At 35.3% G+C, this 18,589-nt stretch overlaps 1 protein-coding gene across 15 annotated transcripts in view; it reads right to left on the bottom strand.

The window, feature by feature from the left end:
- Positions 1-18,589, bottom strand: part of LOC105471588 (leucine rich repeat containing 4C) — a 1,332,829-nt gene that overhangs the window by 823,798 nt on the left and 490,442 nt on the right. The gene's annotated exons all lie outside the window — the stretch shown is intronic.

Here is an 18,589-nt window from a genome sequence, read left to right as displayed (position 1 = left end):
ATTTAAATACACTGTCTATACTCCTAAATATAATGAACATTTGAACACAATCATACCCCTTAATATGTAGTATCCACTGGAGTCCTTACAACTCCAATTTTAAAACTCATGAAATTGGTATCAGTCACATGAAGGTGAATGCAAATTCGCTGACAAGTCTTATCAAGATAAATCTTTGCTGTTAATTAGAATCAGCAGTGTAACCCATAATTTCTACATCATTGAAAAGGGAGGAGCAATGGATGTGATTAAGCAATCCACCATCCATGGGGAAAGGAGTTTATTATTCCTGTATATTCCTGGTGGGGAAGCTGTCCTTAATGGACATTTATCAAACAGTCAAAACCACACCATCGGAGCCTCCAAGTAAATCTCAGGAAACTTTTTGTGGTTCCGAAAGATTCAATAATCCATACATATGAATACGAGTTTCAAAAATTCAACCCGCAATCTTTTTTTTAGTCTTAGGTTTAAAAATGTAATTTCAACTTTTATTTCAGATTTGGGGGTATATGTGCAGGTTTGTTACATTTATATATTGCATAATGCTGAGGGTTGGGATACAAATGATCCTGTTGCCCAAGGAGTGAGCACAGTACTCAAGAGTAATTTTTCAACCCTTGTTCCTCTCCTGCTCTCCTCCCTCTAGTAGTCCTCAGTGTCCATTGTCAGCATCTTTATGTCCATGAGTATTCAATGTTTAGTTCCCACTTAGAAGTGAGAAAATGAAGTATTTGGTTTTCTGTTCCTGTGCTAATTTGCTTGGAATAATGGACTCCAGCTGCATTCATGTGGCTGCAAAGGACATAATTTCATTCTTTTTTATGGCTGCATAGTATTTCATGGTATACATGTACCATATTTTCTTTATCCAATCCACCACTGATGGACACCTAGGTTGATTCCATGACTGCTATGCTGAGTAGTGCTGTTATAAACATATGAGTGCATGTCTTTTTAGTAGAAAACTTTATTTTCTTTTGGAAATATACCCAGTAATGGGATTGCTGGTTCAAATGGTAGTTCTGTTTTAAGTTCTTTGAGAAATTCCTAAACCACTTTCTACAATGACTGAACTAATTTACATTATCACTATCAGCAATATAAACATTCCCTTTTCTCCACAGCCTTGCCAGCCTTGCCGACCAAAATAAAAGTATTTCGACTTTTTAATAATAGCCATTCTGACTGCTGTAAGATGATCCCTTATTGGGGTTTTGATTTGCATTTCTCTGACGGTTAATGATGCCATCGAGGGATAAAAGTAACAAATTATAGACTTAAATTTGACACTTGACCAATTGAAACTAATAGACATCTAACAGAGCACTGCATCCATCAACCACATAATATACATTCTTCTTATCTGCACATGGAACGTACTCTTAAGATTGACCACATGCTCTACCATAAAGCCAGTCCCAATAAATTCAAAAAACTTCAAATCATACCAACCATATTATCAGACCACAGTGGAATAAAAATAGAAATCAATACCAAAAAGATCTCCTACAACCATAAAATTACATACAAATTAAACAACTGCCCTGAATGACTTTTGGGTAAAAACAAAGTTAAGGCAGAAGCAGTACATTTTTTAATCAGAGAAAGCTCCTTATCAATTAATTCATTGACTAACTTTTGGAAATATGGGCTAATAGTGTAATATTTAGAATATTAGAGATGTCCTGAATTATACACATTAATCATGTATGACTATTTTTATATTTAAAAGTTTTGGCTTCTAATTAGTTTTGTTTAGAAAAATATTTGATTCCCAATTGTAAAGTGATGCACGAACTTGCAAAATATCTTCATGATAAAAATTGAGAAGTGGGAAATATTTGGTAACAAATTTTAGGTTTTGCTGTTGTTGTTCCGGGATGCAGCAAAGTTATGTAAAACTAATTTGATCCTTTCAATTGCTTTTAAACTTTGTTTGTTGATAACACAGACGTGCCTATTTCAGGGCTAATTTTGTCTCTATTGAGGCAAGTCTCTTTTGTATATGCTACCTGTTGCCTAGTGAATTATGAGATATCCTACTCTGGCTGATGGGAATAGGAATTCTCCCTAACCAAAGAGTGAGTGCAGGGCACTATTTTCTCTATTCTTAGGATGTTTTTCTCCTCAGTCCAATCCATACTCGTGTTTTTGTTTATTTGTTTGTTTTTTGTTTTTGCTTTTGTTTTCAGGCATTCTCATAGGTCACCAGAACAGCTGAGGAGGAACATGTACAGATCCCTGGAGTTCTCTTCTCTCATTCTCTCTCACTCTCTTTCAATCCTCAACTCCCCTCATTCTTCTCTCTCCACAGCTCTCCCCTCTCTGATATCCTTCTCCTGCAAACTCCAGCCCTGTGGCCTCCCTGAACTCCCAGCTCTTTGAATGTGTCCCCTCTCCTCAGACTAGGGCTTGGAAACTCTCTCAATAAGCTGGAACAGTGGTAGGGTCTTCATTTGTTTCCCTCCATAATTGTCTCTCATTGTTTCTCAATTTAATATTCAATATCTTGACTACCATTGTGTTGAGTATTTTTGTCCTCATTTCCTTTCAGTTGTTTCAAGCAAGAAGTTAGAACTGATATCTCTTCCTTCATTTGGTGAAAAGTAGAAGTCACTCATCACCTGTGAAGCCTCTTGATAGGTACACTTCCCTCCTTTTTAAATGGCTCAAAGGAATGCCTGGATTTTCTCTTACGACTCCCCAGTGTAAGTCACATGTTCTATTTAATATGAGTTGTTTACTCTCCCTCAATATACTCCGTATTCAAAAATATTTCAAGCTTCATATTTTTGGACAAATTAGCTGTTTTACCTGGACTTATATTCATTGAAGAAATGCTACTATGAACTGTAAACTCCTAAGAACATAGGTTCGTGGGTTTTATGAATTATTTATATAATAAGAGGAAAATGTTCACCTCTCTTCATTTTTTTTTCACAGCTAAAACGATAAAGATTGTTTCAAGTCTGTAACTTTCCAGTAATAGAGGTACTGAAATAAAAACTTCTCTGGGTGGAACTATAGTGAGGTGTCCAAGGTCCCACCCACCCCTCCTCAGAATCATAAGCACACTGACATGAAAGGAGGTAACCCCTACATCCTTCCCAGCTCTAAACTTCTATAATCAGAAGATCATTCCATTATGTTTTCTTCTTTTCTTTTTTCTACAACCCATTTTACTGAGCACCTACCATGTTCTAGGAAACTGACAACATGAAGGAAAAATGATAGACATTCCGCCAAGTTAAACAATGCTCTCTGCTATTAGAAAACCCTTACTTTCCTACCCAGATGCCATTTATTTATTTTTATTTCCCTCATATTCACATATGTGCAACAGTCTTATAGAATGAATGACATATTTTTCTTTGTATTATAATTATTATTTTCACTTGTCTGCTCCATCCATTAGATTATAATATCACTGAGTTCAAAAATGTCTCTTTGGCCTTTGTGTATACATGGAATCTTATAATAACAAATATGCTATAAATTATTTATTTCTAATTACTATAGTGATTATCATAGTGGTGAAAAATAGAATAATACAAAAATGTATAAATAACAAATAATACTTAATCCTGTCTTAATTGCTCCCCATACCCAACTAAGTTTATTTTCCAGAGGTAGCTAATGTTAATATTTTGAGATACATCCTTCCAGAGTTTTTCTCTAGACACATTTACACATATGCAATCATTTTTGCTTTGTGTTTTTTAATAAAAAATTTGATCCAAGTATATTTAATTTTTCAACTTGCTTTTTTTTTTTTACTAAATATGAATCTTGAGCATCTTTTCATGTCTGTACATACAGATCTACTCCATTCTCTTTAAAGGCTTTGTGATATTTTTGACGAATACATACATGAATCAGTACAGGATGGACCCAGATAAGTTCCTACTATCCAATATCCTTCCCACAAGGTGAAATATCAGCTGCAACATAAAGTTATGGAAATAATGCAGCACCATTCTGCATAGAAATAAGGCCATTGAAATATATAATAAAATCTGGAGGGCAAAGACAGGAAGGTAAACTGCACTGATTTTCTAGAAACTTTGATGGGGAATTGTTTTATGTTATTTCTGCTAAATTTTCAAATAACAAGCTATAAAAGAAGAAAGGCTTGTTTTCCAAAACTCTTTCCAAATAAAAAAAAAATGGATACTACTTAGAGACATATCATCTAAAATGAGACAATTGAGTTCAACGCCAAAACACACATTGTGTAATGTGAACTGCCTGCTATTGTGCTTATTAGTTTAATCTGGCAAGTTGGGGGAAATAGGAGTGAAAATTTAAAAAAAAATTCCTGGTGCAAAAAGATAGTGAGGACTTAAACATCAATGCAGGCTTGTGGAAAATAGGTCAACAATGTGACTTTACACACAGTATATTGCATACATAAATTGTACAGATATCAATTTTGTTGCCTAGGGTTATAGAAAAATTAATATGTTGGCACTTAAATATCCTAATTTGCATTTTAAATCTCTGGAGCATTTGGACAATATCATAATCATATGCACCAAGTCTTACCATAAGGGAATCCCCTGTTAAAAAATAGTCATTAAAAGGTGATGATTCTAAAAGAAGATGCTAAATTAAGAATTTTGAAAGGTATGATTAAAAAGATCAGATGTAATACACCTCAGTAAGACAAGAAGACTAGGAGTAATAAAACATAGTCAATCATTGTTTATTGAGTAGCATCTAGTTTCTGGGAGTTTATGCTCTGTAATCAGTCTGCCTCAGATTAAATTCTGGCTGTTATATCCTGACTCTATAAGTCTGGGGAAGACAATTTCTTCGTGCCTCCATTGTCCAATCTGTTCTAATGGTTATAATAATTATTTCAAAATTTGCTCTAAGGGTTAAACAAGTTTATATCTGTGATATATTAGATTATTTTTCACCACAAATTGCTCAAAAGAGTTAACTATTATTAATTCATGTGTGTGATGCACACACTGTACAAGGCATTTTACAAGGTGAACATTATTATTTTTATTTTAAGGATGGTGAAATTAGCAATGTGAATGACTAGTTAATATACATATATGTAACAATTAGTGATCCAAAGAGGAAGGATTGGGCCCCAAGTCTTTTGTCTCCAAGCTCCAATCTCTTTAGGCCACACAACTTTCCCCAAAAATAAAATATGTTCAGGGTTTATTTTGGGAACGTAGGAAGCAGGTTGACTGACTTCAAAAGCTACCTTTAAAGCTTTCTCTTCTTTCCCCCTACTAATTTTATATTGAATGTTTACTATGAAATGACACTAATTTAGAAGTTCTAACCCTTTTGCACTTTTGGTCAAGCATGCTCTTTTTCTAAGCTTTCAACCTTTTAATCTTGTCTTTACTTTTTCTAGAATTAAGATGTTGCTATATTTGAATGGTATCCCTTCAGCAATGCAAATGTAAAAACTTACTGAGACTGACTTGATACGAAGCCCACTGGATACATATATATGATTTGGTTGAAGCAAACAGATGGGTAGAGGTCCAACAAGACACTCCAAGAGAGACATCCTTGCCCATGATCCAATCCAAGTGTTCTTGAATGCTCTTGAAGCTCTTCACACAGATATTGGTCACAATCAGGCATCTGAAACTTCTTGTACTTATGAATCACTGGTTTATTTAAGGCATCATTGAATAGCTCTCCTGTCCCTCACACACACCTCTGTCTATTCACACTCTCTCTCTCTCTCTCTCTGTCTCTCTCTTTCCCTCTCTCCTCTCCTCTCTCTTCTCTCCTCTCTCTTCTCTCTTCTCTCTCTTTCTCTCTTATTTTGTCCAGGTCTTTGAAACCTATTTGGCCCCTGTAGGGTTGTAAAATCAGCTCCTTAAATGCAGGATAAACATAGAGCTCTGCATGTAGCAGCACTAATGAGCATACAAAGATACTAATAAAGAGGTCCTCAGCAAACAAGATTGCTCTAAGATGTTTATTCCTTAATGTGTAGTGATTTTTGTTTTACATTTGAGACAGTATGCCACTTTCATAATACAGTTCATGGAAAAAGCTCGCCTGAGAGGGACCCTATTTAGAAAATATAAACTCTATGGAAATAAAATAAGGGAATTGTACAAAAAAACAATTATTCGATCTGCAGATTCCAGAGGCCAATAACTTTTCAATTAGAATTTTACAATTTATTATCAAGGTTTTTCATTTCCTGACTTTTAGAAGGTGGGCAGTGACATAGGTATGGATTACCCATCTCTCAGGTCCAAATTGAAACCTCATCTTGCCAAGAAAGGTCTCCCTGACCCTTCTAATTCACAACAGTCTCCACCTTCTCTGAACCTCTGAATACATTGCATTCTCATTCTTCTTGTCACCATAATAAGAATGCACAGCTGTATGTAATTTCATAAGCATATTACCCTGATTAAATTTTATACTAGTGAAAGGCATCACTATATTTCACAGATCTATCTTCAGGCTTTAAACCCCGAGCACACATTATTAGATACTGTGAATACTTAAATGATGTTCATTACATCAAAAATACCCATTGACTAAACCTATAAGGACTTATTTTTCTGACTATGTGGCATAAAGAACAGGAATGAAGGGTAGTGAAGTTTCAGGTGAAGAAAACAGCCTTTAAGCCTTCTTGGCACTTTCAATACCATTATTTCCTGTTCTAAAACTGCAGTCAACTTTTAGCGTACCATAGCATATAGTTTTAATAATTTAAAAACACTTTCTTATATTTGTTATCTTATTTTGTCATGACAAAGTGGAAAACTGCATAATAGTGTACATGATACAATTCTTAACTCCAATGTGATTGAGAGTCTTAGAAATTCATCCAAAGAAAACTTGGAAATCCACACATACACAGCTAGATGCTATTTATAAGGAGGACCAATAACACAGGTGAGAAAGTAGCAAACTTTCATGTTCGCTATTCATACAGTTTCAGGGCAAAAGACAGAGAGCTGCATCAAGGCATCTGCTGCATAGAACTTTTCTTTATTCTTGCTTTTGTTCCAACAATTGTTTAAGAAATTTCCCACTATGCATCCACTGGCACCAACCTCCCCAACATGTAACGTTAGGCAAACTCTCTATCTTTATAACACAAGAAACAACTGAGGGGTTGATTTATAAATCTTGGAATAAATAAACCTACCAGACAAAATACAATAAAGAAACATCTCCTTATGATTAGTTTTCATAATTTTGGGAAATTATTGTAAATAAAAGACTTGGAAATTCCTAATAATTTTGTTTCTATAATATTTTGGAAATCCCTATAAATCAGCCTTGAGGCATTTGCATGGCTCCAATCATAAAGGCCAACCTGTGCTGCCATTTATTTCCCTCAGTATCTAGTGAACAACACGCTCTTATTTGAGTAGGGCTAGGACCCTGGATTCTTGGTATTATAAGAATGTTAATAGTATAGCATCACTTTTTAAAAGTTCAATTTCTAATTAAATTGAGACCATATAAAGTATGGTTAATCTGGCCTCATCTTAATGAAATAGCCCAAATTATTCAATTATGTAAAATATAGGTTATGTTATTGTGTGGTTAATGCAATAAGAGAGTGATCCCAGACCGCTGGTAGGTTAGTAGTTCTGGGTTTCTCCTTTTGAATTAAATATTGGCTGTGGCTTGGCACCACAAAATGAATATATAAATAAGTGTTTAGAAGAGTTTCTGTTACATAATTTTTACTAAAGAAATTTGATAATAATCATAAAGACTTACACTGACAAATAATGCATTTTCACATTAAAACCATTGCCTTATATTTTTAATAGTCCCTATAAGTTTGTGTATTCCATGAACGTGGGACTAAATAGAACATGATAATCAACATTTGACTAATGTTGAGTAAGTGCATAAACTCCTTGGATGAAGCTCCTCATTTCTTTGATTAAGGAAAATTGTAAAATGTAATTTTCTTTGATTCAACAAATAAATAGAATGTGTATGTGACATCAGCAGTTATAGAGCTAAATATGTCTATAAACTGTGTTCTCTAAAAGCGTTTAGTCTAATTCTTTTAACCCTTGAAATCTCAAATCTTGAATTCTTGGTTTATAGAATAGTTTGCAGAATTCAGATCTCATTTCAACATACAGGATTACAACATGAAGAGGAGCTGGAGAGGAGGAGAGTGTAGAAAACCAGGGCCTGTATCCACCTAACCTGTCACTACTGGGAAAGTTCCAACAAACGTCTTAAGATTAGATCTAGCCATACTTAGGCAGGGATTCTTTCTTTATTTTGCTGTTGTTCTGCCAGCTAACTGGAGCCAGACTGAACCTGACTGGTGTGGAATGGAGTTCAGAGCAGCCCTGGAGTAGTGGTTCTTGGTTCTGCTATGTATTAGAATCACTAAGAAGCTTTGAAAATGTACTGAGATGCTGATGTATTTGGTTTTAGGTGTGCTCAATCATCAATACTTTGAGAAGCCTCCTGAGATGAGATGACTCTAATGCATAGCCTAGAATTGAAACCCACCTGATTAGGCGAGCTCGTTGCAGTTAAGTATACCATCACTAAAGAAACAGAACTCAACACAGTGGTTTATACAATTGTGTCTCATAGAATTACCTAATTTAGAGATATAACTATGATAACCAATATATCCTGCTTTGTCCAGAATATTCCAGGTTTATTATGGAAAGTTCCATGTTCCTGGAACAATCCCTTTCCCCAAGTCCCTGGCAAACCAAGACACTTGGCCATCCTAACAACAACAACAACAAATCCATTTTTATTATAATATGCAGCATAAAAATGTATTGCATATTGACATAATTATATTTAATGCCAAAACATTAACATAATGGAAACCATCAATATATTAATTTTGCCTTAAGTTTGTGGTTAAGTATACATGTGAGACTTTATACTAAATGACTCCTGCTATTTCTATGTTTATATTTAAACATTTTATTAAAGGTGTTTCCAATTTCCCAGATTATTGCCCTTCCCTTTTCTCTCTTTTTAAATTTATCCCTGGGCAAGTCTGTTCACATAAAATTATATGAGTGAGCACAGTGCTCTAGCAAAAGTGTGTCATGTTCAATCAAATGCTGAGAAGGTTGAAGCACATCTGCTCAGTGATTGCTCTTTTAATGGCATTGTGGTCAGTTAGGCAAAAACAAACTCAACACCCAACAAAAACCCATAGTGGTCTTATATTATCAATATTTTAGGCTACATTTTAGGATTTAGATGCTTTTTTAAATTTCTATTTTCAATAAGGAATAGAAGTAATTGTACAATGTTAGATGATAGTAATTCTACTTTAAATTATTAACAATGGCTGGAGCAGAATAGTCAAATGATAAAGATGTATCAAATCAAAGAAAGAACTAAGGAAAGAAGGAAAAACAGACAAAAGATAAAAAGGATACGAAAGGGAAAAGGAAAAAAGGGAAGAAAGAAAAAAGGAAGCAAGAAAGCAAGGAAGCAAAGGAAGGAAGGAAGGAGGGAGGGAGGGAGGGAAGGAGGGAAGGAAGGAAGGAAGGAAGGAAGGAAGGAAGGAAGGAAGGAAGGAAGGAAGGAAGGAAGGAAGGAAGGAAAGAAGGAAGGAAGGAAGGAAGGTTCTATAATAAGAATGCAAGCTTCTGGATGGATTCTGTATATATAAAAATGTATCTTTAAATTGCATTATAAAGTCTTTTTAAGGTTCACTATCAAATTTCTAATTTGTGTGAATTTGGAATTTTTTTCATATATCACCAAGATAAAACAGAAGTAATTAGATGTCAATTATTGTGTTCTCTATGTAAGAAATTATTAATTTGAACTTAGTATTTATTCTGTAACTATTTTGTTTTACTTTTGTAGTTTCTTTTAATTGTTTTCCAGCTAAAATGACATTGAACCAGACAAGGTCTGAACTGAGTTTCAATGATTACTGTTTAACTCTATTCAAACAATTTTGTGGGAAAGTCAATGGGTTATTATTTTATGGGGCTGAGAACATAGTGTGACCTCTACATACAGAAGATGATTGACTGTATCTCAGCTCTTACTGGAAATTAAGTTTTATACATCTGGCAAACATGCCTGCTAGACTATGTTCTAGCACAGAAGAAAACTAAACATGCTGGTCATCCAAACCAGATAATTTGTCTATATTAACTGGGCTCAAGGTGTATCTTAGTTGTCTACAAAATGTTGAGAGATAGATTCTGAAACTTGGCTGTTTATCCCAAAGAAGCATAGAAATTAAAAGAGAAAGAGAAGGGGAGTTTGCCAATGGCTGTTAGTGGGTGCTGCTATGATTAAAAACTGCTTCAGCAAGTCAAGTCAAAGGCATATAATGACACTTTCCACCAGGGAAGTTCCCCAAACAGCTCAGGTCATATCCGTGGTCTTTGCTTATTGCTTTTTATTTTCCTACCTAAATCCAGCTGAAGCTGTCAGGTGTCTGACACATTTGAGATCTTGTGTCTTGGTCACACTGTAACTCTAGCACACACTGATGCTTGAGGGAAGTGTGTTGATTAAACCTGCTTTTTCACAAGGCCATCCTCTGCACCAAGATGGAAGGGTGGAAAGGTTAAGATGAACAGGAAATTTGGAAATGGTTCAGCTGTATAAGTTATTACAAATCTTCTGATAATAGAGCAGGTATTAAATTCATGAGACACTGAAAATTGAATTTCTGAGACAAGAGCTATTGTGAGTTGAATAGCAAATGTCAGATCATGAGTCTATTCACATGGCAAGGATCAAAAGATGATTAGCACAGGTGAAAGAGTTGTTCTACTTTACCTGAAATATTGAGGCTCTATTTTGTTACCAGGAGGCAAGAAGGGCTACAAACTCTTGTCTCCTTGGTATCTGCGCTCTGTGTTCCAATCCCTCCTAGTCTTCAGAGTCCCTGAAATAGAAGTATTGCAAACTTCCCAATATCAGCTCTATGTTTTCCTGTGTCTTTCATGATTTTTAGAATATGCATAACTGGTTTTATAGCAGTAGACATTAATAGTTTCAAAATAGCTGTAGATTGTATGGGGAATAAAAAGGAAGTCAATAATGATTTTCAAGGTTTCATTTGCATGTATGTATCTATACAAGGTCTATGACAAGAGGAAAGACTTTCAGCATGAGAGTTCATCACACATTGTGGTCAGGATTGAAGAGTTGTGTAAAGAATGAGTGGGGGAAATTTCTACTCTCTCAGGGTTTCTCCTTAGAACATCAAAGTCAAAAAATCTGTAAGAAATTCCTCTAAATGCTTGCCTATTTTATTCATTCATTTATCCATCCATCCATTTTAAGAAAACCTTTTAGAAACCTCCACACCAGATGCTGTGTGTCTAGGGCAGGGGGTGTTAAATTATAGCCCATGGGCCAAATTTTGATGGTTTCCTCTTTTTGTAAATATATTTTTATAGGAGCACAGCCACACCCATTATTTATGGATTACCCAGAAACCAACTGATCTCCAAGGTCTAAAATATTTACACTCTGGCCTATAAGAAGCAGAATAATGGCCCCTCAAAGATAATCCATGTCCCAATGCCCCAGACCTGTAAATATGTTAGTTTATATGGTAAAAAGGACCTTTCAGATGTGATTAAGGATAACAAGCGTACCAGGGTACCAGCATCAGAGAGAGATATAAGTATGAAAGCAGAAATCAGAGACAAGAAAAGGAGCTATGCTGTGAGCTTTGAAGATGGAGGAAGGGACAATGAATCAAGCAATGCAGGGAGGTTCTAGAGGCGAGAAAATAGGTTCTCCACTTTATCCTTTAGAAGGAAAGCAGGCCTGCTCACATCTTGGTTTCAGACTTCTGAGCTCCAAAACTGTAAGACTGTAAATTGGTATTGCTTGAAGCCACTACATTGTTGAGTTACAACAGAAATAGGAAATGAATACACGGCCCTACTGAAAAAGTTTATGATCCCTGGTCTAGGATTTAGTGTAACCAGAATAATAATGTATTATAATAAATAACCATCTTCAGCTAGGGCAGGGAACTTAAATACAGATAAAATCAATAAGGCTGCTTTTCAGTGTGGTTTTGAGCAAATGATTTTCACAAGCAAATCTTTGTTAAAGCACTTAAGACATGCTAGGCAGGCTAGAAAAGTAAAGGAAATTTATCCTGCTGAAAGCATATATACAAATATATAGGATATTATTCACATCTTCAACAGAGAGAAAGATCTACTTATGCTCTCATCTATCCCAAAAAAGAACAACTCACTCAGCTGACTTTTTAAAAGTTGCCATAAACTTTAAGGCAGATTACCTTTTCTCAAATTAATTAAATTATCTTTTCTAAGATGGAAGCTGGGAATGGTCTCACAATTCTGCAAGCATATTATTTGAGATAAACAGGACAGGAAGCAGGAAGAATGCCTTATTTGCCAAATTGAATAGCAAATTAAACATATTAAAACTGAATTATTAATTTAAACTATGTGGACTTATTTGAAGATACAGAAGTTGTTATGCTTTTAGATGTGTGATAAGGAGTAAGTGCCTAGACAGTTTTACAAAAGTAAAAAATTGATATCGGAGTTGTCTGGAGTGATCAGATTGCAGTCTTTGGACTTAAAGGAAGGTTAACTTTTCAAGTGCACACTATTATTTTTATTACAACCAATTTAATTGTTATAAAAATTATAAAATTTATTGCTATGTTAACATACCACCACTCATAGAGTACCTAAATAATTTTTAATACAATGCAATGCTATTACAGTGAACATTAGTTAGATCTTTCAATTTTACACTATTTGGCAAGTACTGTGAAGTTCCAGACTGAGTATATACTGAGATTTGGCTACACATGTGAACTTAATTCCTTAAATAAGTCTCATCAATGATATAGAAATCAACATGGGATAAATTGTTTTAAACATCAATGTGCCTATTTTCTTGATTCACAAATAAACAACTTCCCAAAGTCACACATTAAGTAGAGGAGATGAGTTTTGAACTTCAACAACAATGCTTCCCTGACTGCCTTATAATATAGCTCAATGAATCATAGAAGATGATATAAGATGGTTTGTAGCCTGTAAAGAATTATTTGTTTGTGGGTATATTACTACCATACAAACAGAAATTCTTCCTTTAGCATTGAACTTTAGTTTGAAACAATATAGCTCTCCTACCAAAAAGCACCCAGGCAAGAATGAATCAAATCAAATACTATATCTCAAAATCATCTTTTGTTTATTCAGCAAATATTGGGATAGAACCACACACTCAAATAACGATTTAAGTGTTTGACCTTATTTAGACATACGCAGGTTCTTTGCCTTTGAATAATTTGCTAGCAATGTCTTCTTAGTCTTACTATGGCAAAATGCAGAAATGCCAATATTTGGGCAATCTTTAAAAATCTATGAATGAGAAACATTTGGTTTAAATGTGAGCGCCACATCTCAGTAGGTGGTCTTGGATCATTATTTGACCTCTCTATACCTTGGTTTTTTTCCACCTGCTAATAAGAGCTCTTACAAATACCTGCTGCTATTTCTCAATGTGTCTCAGTTTCTTCATCTATCAAACCAGTATAACAATAGTGTGAACCTCACAGAAGATTGTGAGGGTGCATAGAGATTACACAGGATGCATTGAGATTATATTTCTCAATGTGTCTCAGTTTCTTCATCTATTAAACCAGCATAACAATAGTGCGAACCTCATAGAAAGATTGTGAGGATGCATAGAGATTACACAGGTGAAACCCTTACAACAGAGCCTGATGCATGGCCAAGATACCTTATGTGTTAGCTATTATTTTTATCATTGATTTATATAAGATACCATGCTGAAAAGCTGCAAGTGGCAGGAGAAAACCCAAGTCAAACAAAACAAATCAAGCAAAAAGAAAGAAAATAAAAAACAGACACTGAATTTGCCTTTAAGGGTAGTTTATGAGTATAGAATCTAATAGAAGTATCTGTGAGTAGAGATGATGGAGAGTAGATGTAATTTCATTAGCACCTGATAGACTTATCCTCAACAAAATCAATACAGGGCCTCATGCCATTAAAGAATAGGTACACTTTACCTATTTTTACTTTTGCATCTTTACATTTTTAAAAAATGAGAATCAGAAAGTCATTTAAGATGCAGACTGGCATTGAAGAAAGTGTTTAGTGTCAGAGAAGACCAAGTTGGCCCACTGGGATTCTGTTGTTGCTGGGGAATGAAGAAGAAAAAGATGAAATTTTTACATATGGGGCCAAGTGAGGTGACCAAGGCTCCTGTCTTTGATATGACAGAAGAAGGCTTCATAGATCCCTGCCTCAAGCAGCACTAAGCTCCTCACATTTTGCACTTAATATCACAATGTTTGCCTTTAGGATTGTCACAGTTCCTTTCTACTTTTTCTCTTCTCTAAAGCCCCTATCTTGGAATAGATATGTACACCACCTTCATCTGTGCACACTTGATGGAAGATATTGGACCATCTGCCTGGGGTGCCCTCAGAGGTCTCTGACAATTCAGTAGAGATATCACCTATGGTTTGGGGCAATCTGGGAGAGTTTCCTGAAAGAGGTGACATTCAGACATGAAAATAAAGATATTTATCATTCACTTTATCACCAAATTCAGTTAGGTAATCTGAGTTTGAGCTTAAAAATTGGAAATATTTTTAAAAAGAGAAAAGAAAAGGGAGGAAGGAAGGAAGGAAAGAAGGAAGGAAGGAAGGAAGATAGGAAGGAAGGAAGGAAGGAAGGAAGGAAGGAAGGAAGGAAGGAAGGAAGGAAGGAAGGGGAATGGAGGGAGGGAGAAAGGGAGGGAGACAGGGAGAAGGAAAAAGGAAAGTAAGTCAGGGAAATAGAAGACAGAGCAAAAGGGACAGCAAGCAGTAAAACAAAGAACTAGGAGCACGAATAAATAGTAAGCTTAAAAATAGGGGATAGGATTCTGAAAAGCATAAACTCTTCCCCCAAAGCCATAAGCACACTTGTATCTTCCATTTTTGTTTACTATGTCCAGGCATAACTCATTTTATTGTGCTTCACTTTATTGTGCTTTGCAGATAATATGTTTTCTTCAAATTGAATGCTTGTTGCAATCTTGTATCAAACAAATCCATCAGTACCATTTTTCCAAGATTATGTGCTCACTTCATGTCTCAATGTCATGTTTTTGTACATAATATTTCAAAAATTTTCATTCTTACTATGTCTCTTGTAGTGATCTACAGTCAGTGATTTCTGATGTTACTATTTTAATTGTTTTGTGGCACCACAAATCATGCCCATATAAGACAGCAAACTTAAAAAGTTTTGTGTTCTGACTACTTCACTCCACTGACCAGCTGTTATCCCATCTTTCTCTGTCTTCTATTAAATAATTTCAATATTGAAATAAGATTTCAATAATTATTCAATAATTTTGACATTAAGCATTTTAATAATATATATAATTTAAATACTGAAATAATCTTACCCAATTTCAACAATATTAAAATTAGACCAATTAATAAGCTACCAATGGCTTCTTACTGTTCCAGTGGAAGAAAAACACATATATCTCACTTTAAATCAAAAGGTAGAAAGATTAAGCTTAGTGAGAAAGGGATGTTGAAAGGTCAAAAGGTAGGCCTCTTGTGCAAAACAGTCAAGTGGGGAACTCAAAGAAAAAGATTTTGAAGGAAATTAAAAGTGCTACTTCAGTGAACACACAATAAGAAAGTGGCATAGCCTTATTGCTGATATGGAGAAAGTTTTCATGGTCTAAATGGAAGATTAAACCCAGCCACAACATTTTCTTAAGCCAAAGCCTAGCCCAGAGGAAGTCCCTAATTTCTTCAATGCTATAAGGACAAAGAGAGTTGAAGAAGCTGCAGAAGAAAAGTAGGAAGCTAGCAGAGGTTGGTTTACCAGGTTGAGGGAAAGAAGCCATTTCTGTATGACAAAAACATAAAGTGAAGCAGCAAGTGCTAATGTAGAAGCTGCAGCAAGTTATCCAGAAGATCTGGCTAAGATAATTGATGAAGGTGGATAAAACAAAGTTTAAATGTAGAAAAAAAAAGACTTATGTTGGAATAATATGACATTTAGGAGCTACATAGCTAGGATGGAGAAGTCAATGCCTGGCTTTAAAGCTTAAAAGAGCAGTCTGACTCTCCTATTAGGGGCTAATAAAACTGGTGACTTTACAATGAAGCTAATGCTCATTTACAATTCTGAAACTTTTAGAGCCTTTACAAATTATGTTAAAACTACTTCGCCTGTGTTCTGTAAATTGAACAACAAAGCTTGGATGAGAGTGCATCTGTTTATAGCATGGTTTATGGAATATTTTAAGCCCACTTTTGAGACCTACTGTTCAGAAAAAAAAAGAATCCCTTCAGAATATTACTTTTCATTGATAATGTACCTATTACTGTTATTTTTGTGTCTACTAACACAACATTTATTCTGTAGCTTATGGAACAAGGAGTAGTTTTGACTGTCAAGACTTATTATTTAAGAAACACATTGTATAGGAATATAGTTGCCACAGGTAGTGATTTCTTTGATAGATCTTGGCAGAGTACAATGAAAATCTTTGGGAAAGTATTCAGCATTCCAGACGCCATTAAGAACATTCACGATTCATGAAAGTAGGTCAAAATATCAATATTATCTGGAGTTTGGAAGAAGTTCATTTCAACCATCATGGATGACTTTGAGGGATTCAAGAGTTCAGTCAAGGAAATAAATGCAGATGTGATGAAAACAGCAAGAGAACTGGAATTAGAAGTGGAGTCTAAAGTTGTAACCAAATTGTTGCACTCTCATGATAAAATATGAATGGTTAGGGAGTTGTTTCTTATGGATAAAGGGGTTTATTGAAATGAAATGTACTCCTGATGAAGATGCTGTAAACATTTTTGAAATGTTAACAAATAATTTATAATATTACATAAATTTAGTTGATAAAGCATCAGAAGGGTTTGAAAGTTTTACTGTGGGTAAAATGCAATCAAATAGCATCTTACACTACAAAAAATAATCTTTCATGAAAGGTAGTGTCAATTGGTGTGGGAAACTTCATTATTGTCTTCTTTTAAAAAATTAGCTTAGCTACCCCAATCTTCAGCACGCACCACCCTGATCAGTCAGCAACCATCAATATGAAGACAAGAGTTCCAACCAACAAAAACATTAGGAATTGTTGAAGACTCAGATGGTTATTAGCACTTTATGGAAAAATTATATTAAGGTATGTACACTACTTATTAGAGAACAAACATTTAATAGACTATAGTATATTGTAACAACTTTTATATAAACAGAAATTAAAAATTTTGTGTGACTCACACTATTGCAATATTTGCTTTATTTGCAGTGCTCTGGAACTGAACCCTCAATATCTTTGAAGCGAATATACTATTCAGTTGAACAGACATTGTCCCCTTCAGTTTGTCAAAGTTGTGTTGTCATGTGAGATGGGGGGTGGGTCATTGCTTTGATCAATAGAACAAGGCAGAAGTAAGCATCTGCCTGTTCAAGTCTGGGCTTTAAGTGTGTTCCTGGCTCTCTGGTACCATAAAAGCATGCCAGTGCTAATGTGTTGGAGAATCAGAGCCATGAGAAGCAGAGAGCCGAATTTCATAATTTACCCAGCTGACCCCAGCTGACTCTAGACATGTGAACAAGAACAGTCAAAATCAGCAGAGCCTTCTAGCTAATCTCAAAACCAAGAGATGGTAATTGATATGGTTTGGATCTGCATTCCTACCCAAGACTCATGATGAATTGTAATCCCCAATGTTGGAGGAGGGGCTTGGTTAAAACTGATTGGATTATGGGGGCAGTTTCTCATGGTTTTGCATAATCCTTATTGGTACTGTCATTGTGATAGTGATTTCTCTGGAGATCTGGTTATTTAAAAGTGTGTGGTTCCTGCTCTGGCCACATAATACAAGGCTACTTCGCCTTCACCTGTCACCATGATTGTAAGGTTCCTGAGGTCTCCCCAGAAGCAGAAGCCACTATGCTTCCTGTATAGCCTGCAGAACCATGAGTCAATTAAACCTCTTTTATTTATAAAGCACCCAGTCTCATGTATTTCTTCATAGTAATGTGAGAATGTACTAAAACAGAAAATTGGTACTGAGCAAAGGGACATTGCTATAAAGATATCTGAATATGTGGAAGCAACTTTGGAACTGGGCAATGGGCTGAGGTTGGAAGAGTTTGGAGGGCTCAGAGAAAGACAGGAAGATAAGAGAAAGCTTGAAACTTCCTAGAGACTTGTTAAATTGTTGTGACCAAAATGCTGATAGTGATATGGACAGTGAAGTCTAGGCTGAGGTGGTCTCAGATGAAATGAGGAATGTATTAGGAACTGGAGTAAAGGTCACTTTTGCTATGCTTTAGCAAAGGGCCTGGCTGTACTGTGCCCCTGTTCTAGAGATCTATGGAAATTTGAACTTGAGATTGATGATTTAGGGTACCTGGTGGAAGAAATTTCTAAGCAGTGAAGCACTTAAGAATTGACTTGGCTGCTTCTAACAACCTATACTTATATGTGTGAGCAAAGAAATGACCTGAAACTGGGACTTGTATTTAAAGGGGAAGTAGAATGTAAAAGTTTGGAAAATTTGCAGGCTGGCCAT

Source organism: Macaca nemestrina, chromosome 12, assembly GCF_043159975.1.
Source record: "Macaca nemestrina isolate mMacNem1 chromosome 12, mMacNem.hap1, whole genome shotgun sequence".
Taxonomy (NCBI): Eukaryota; Metazoa; Chordata; class Mammalia; order Primates; family Cercopithecidae; genus Macaca; species Macaca nemestrina.
Note: the sequence above shows the minus strand (reverse complement) of the source record. Positions and strands in the feature narration are given on the sequence as shown.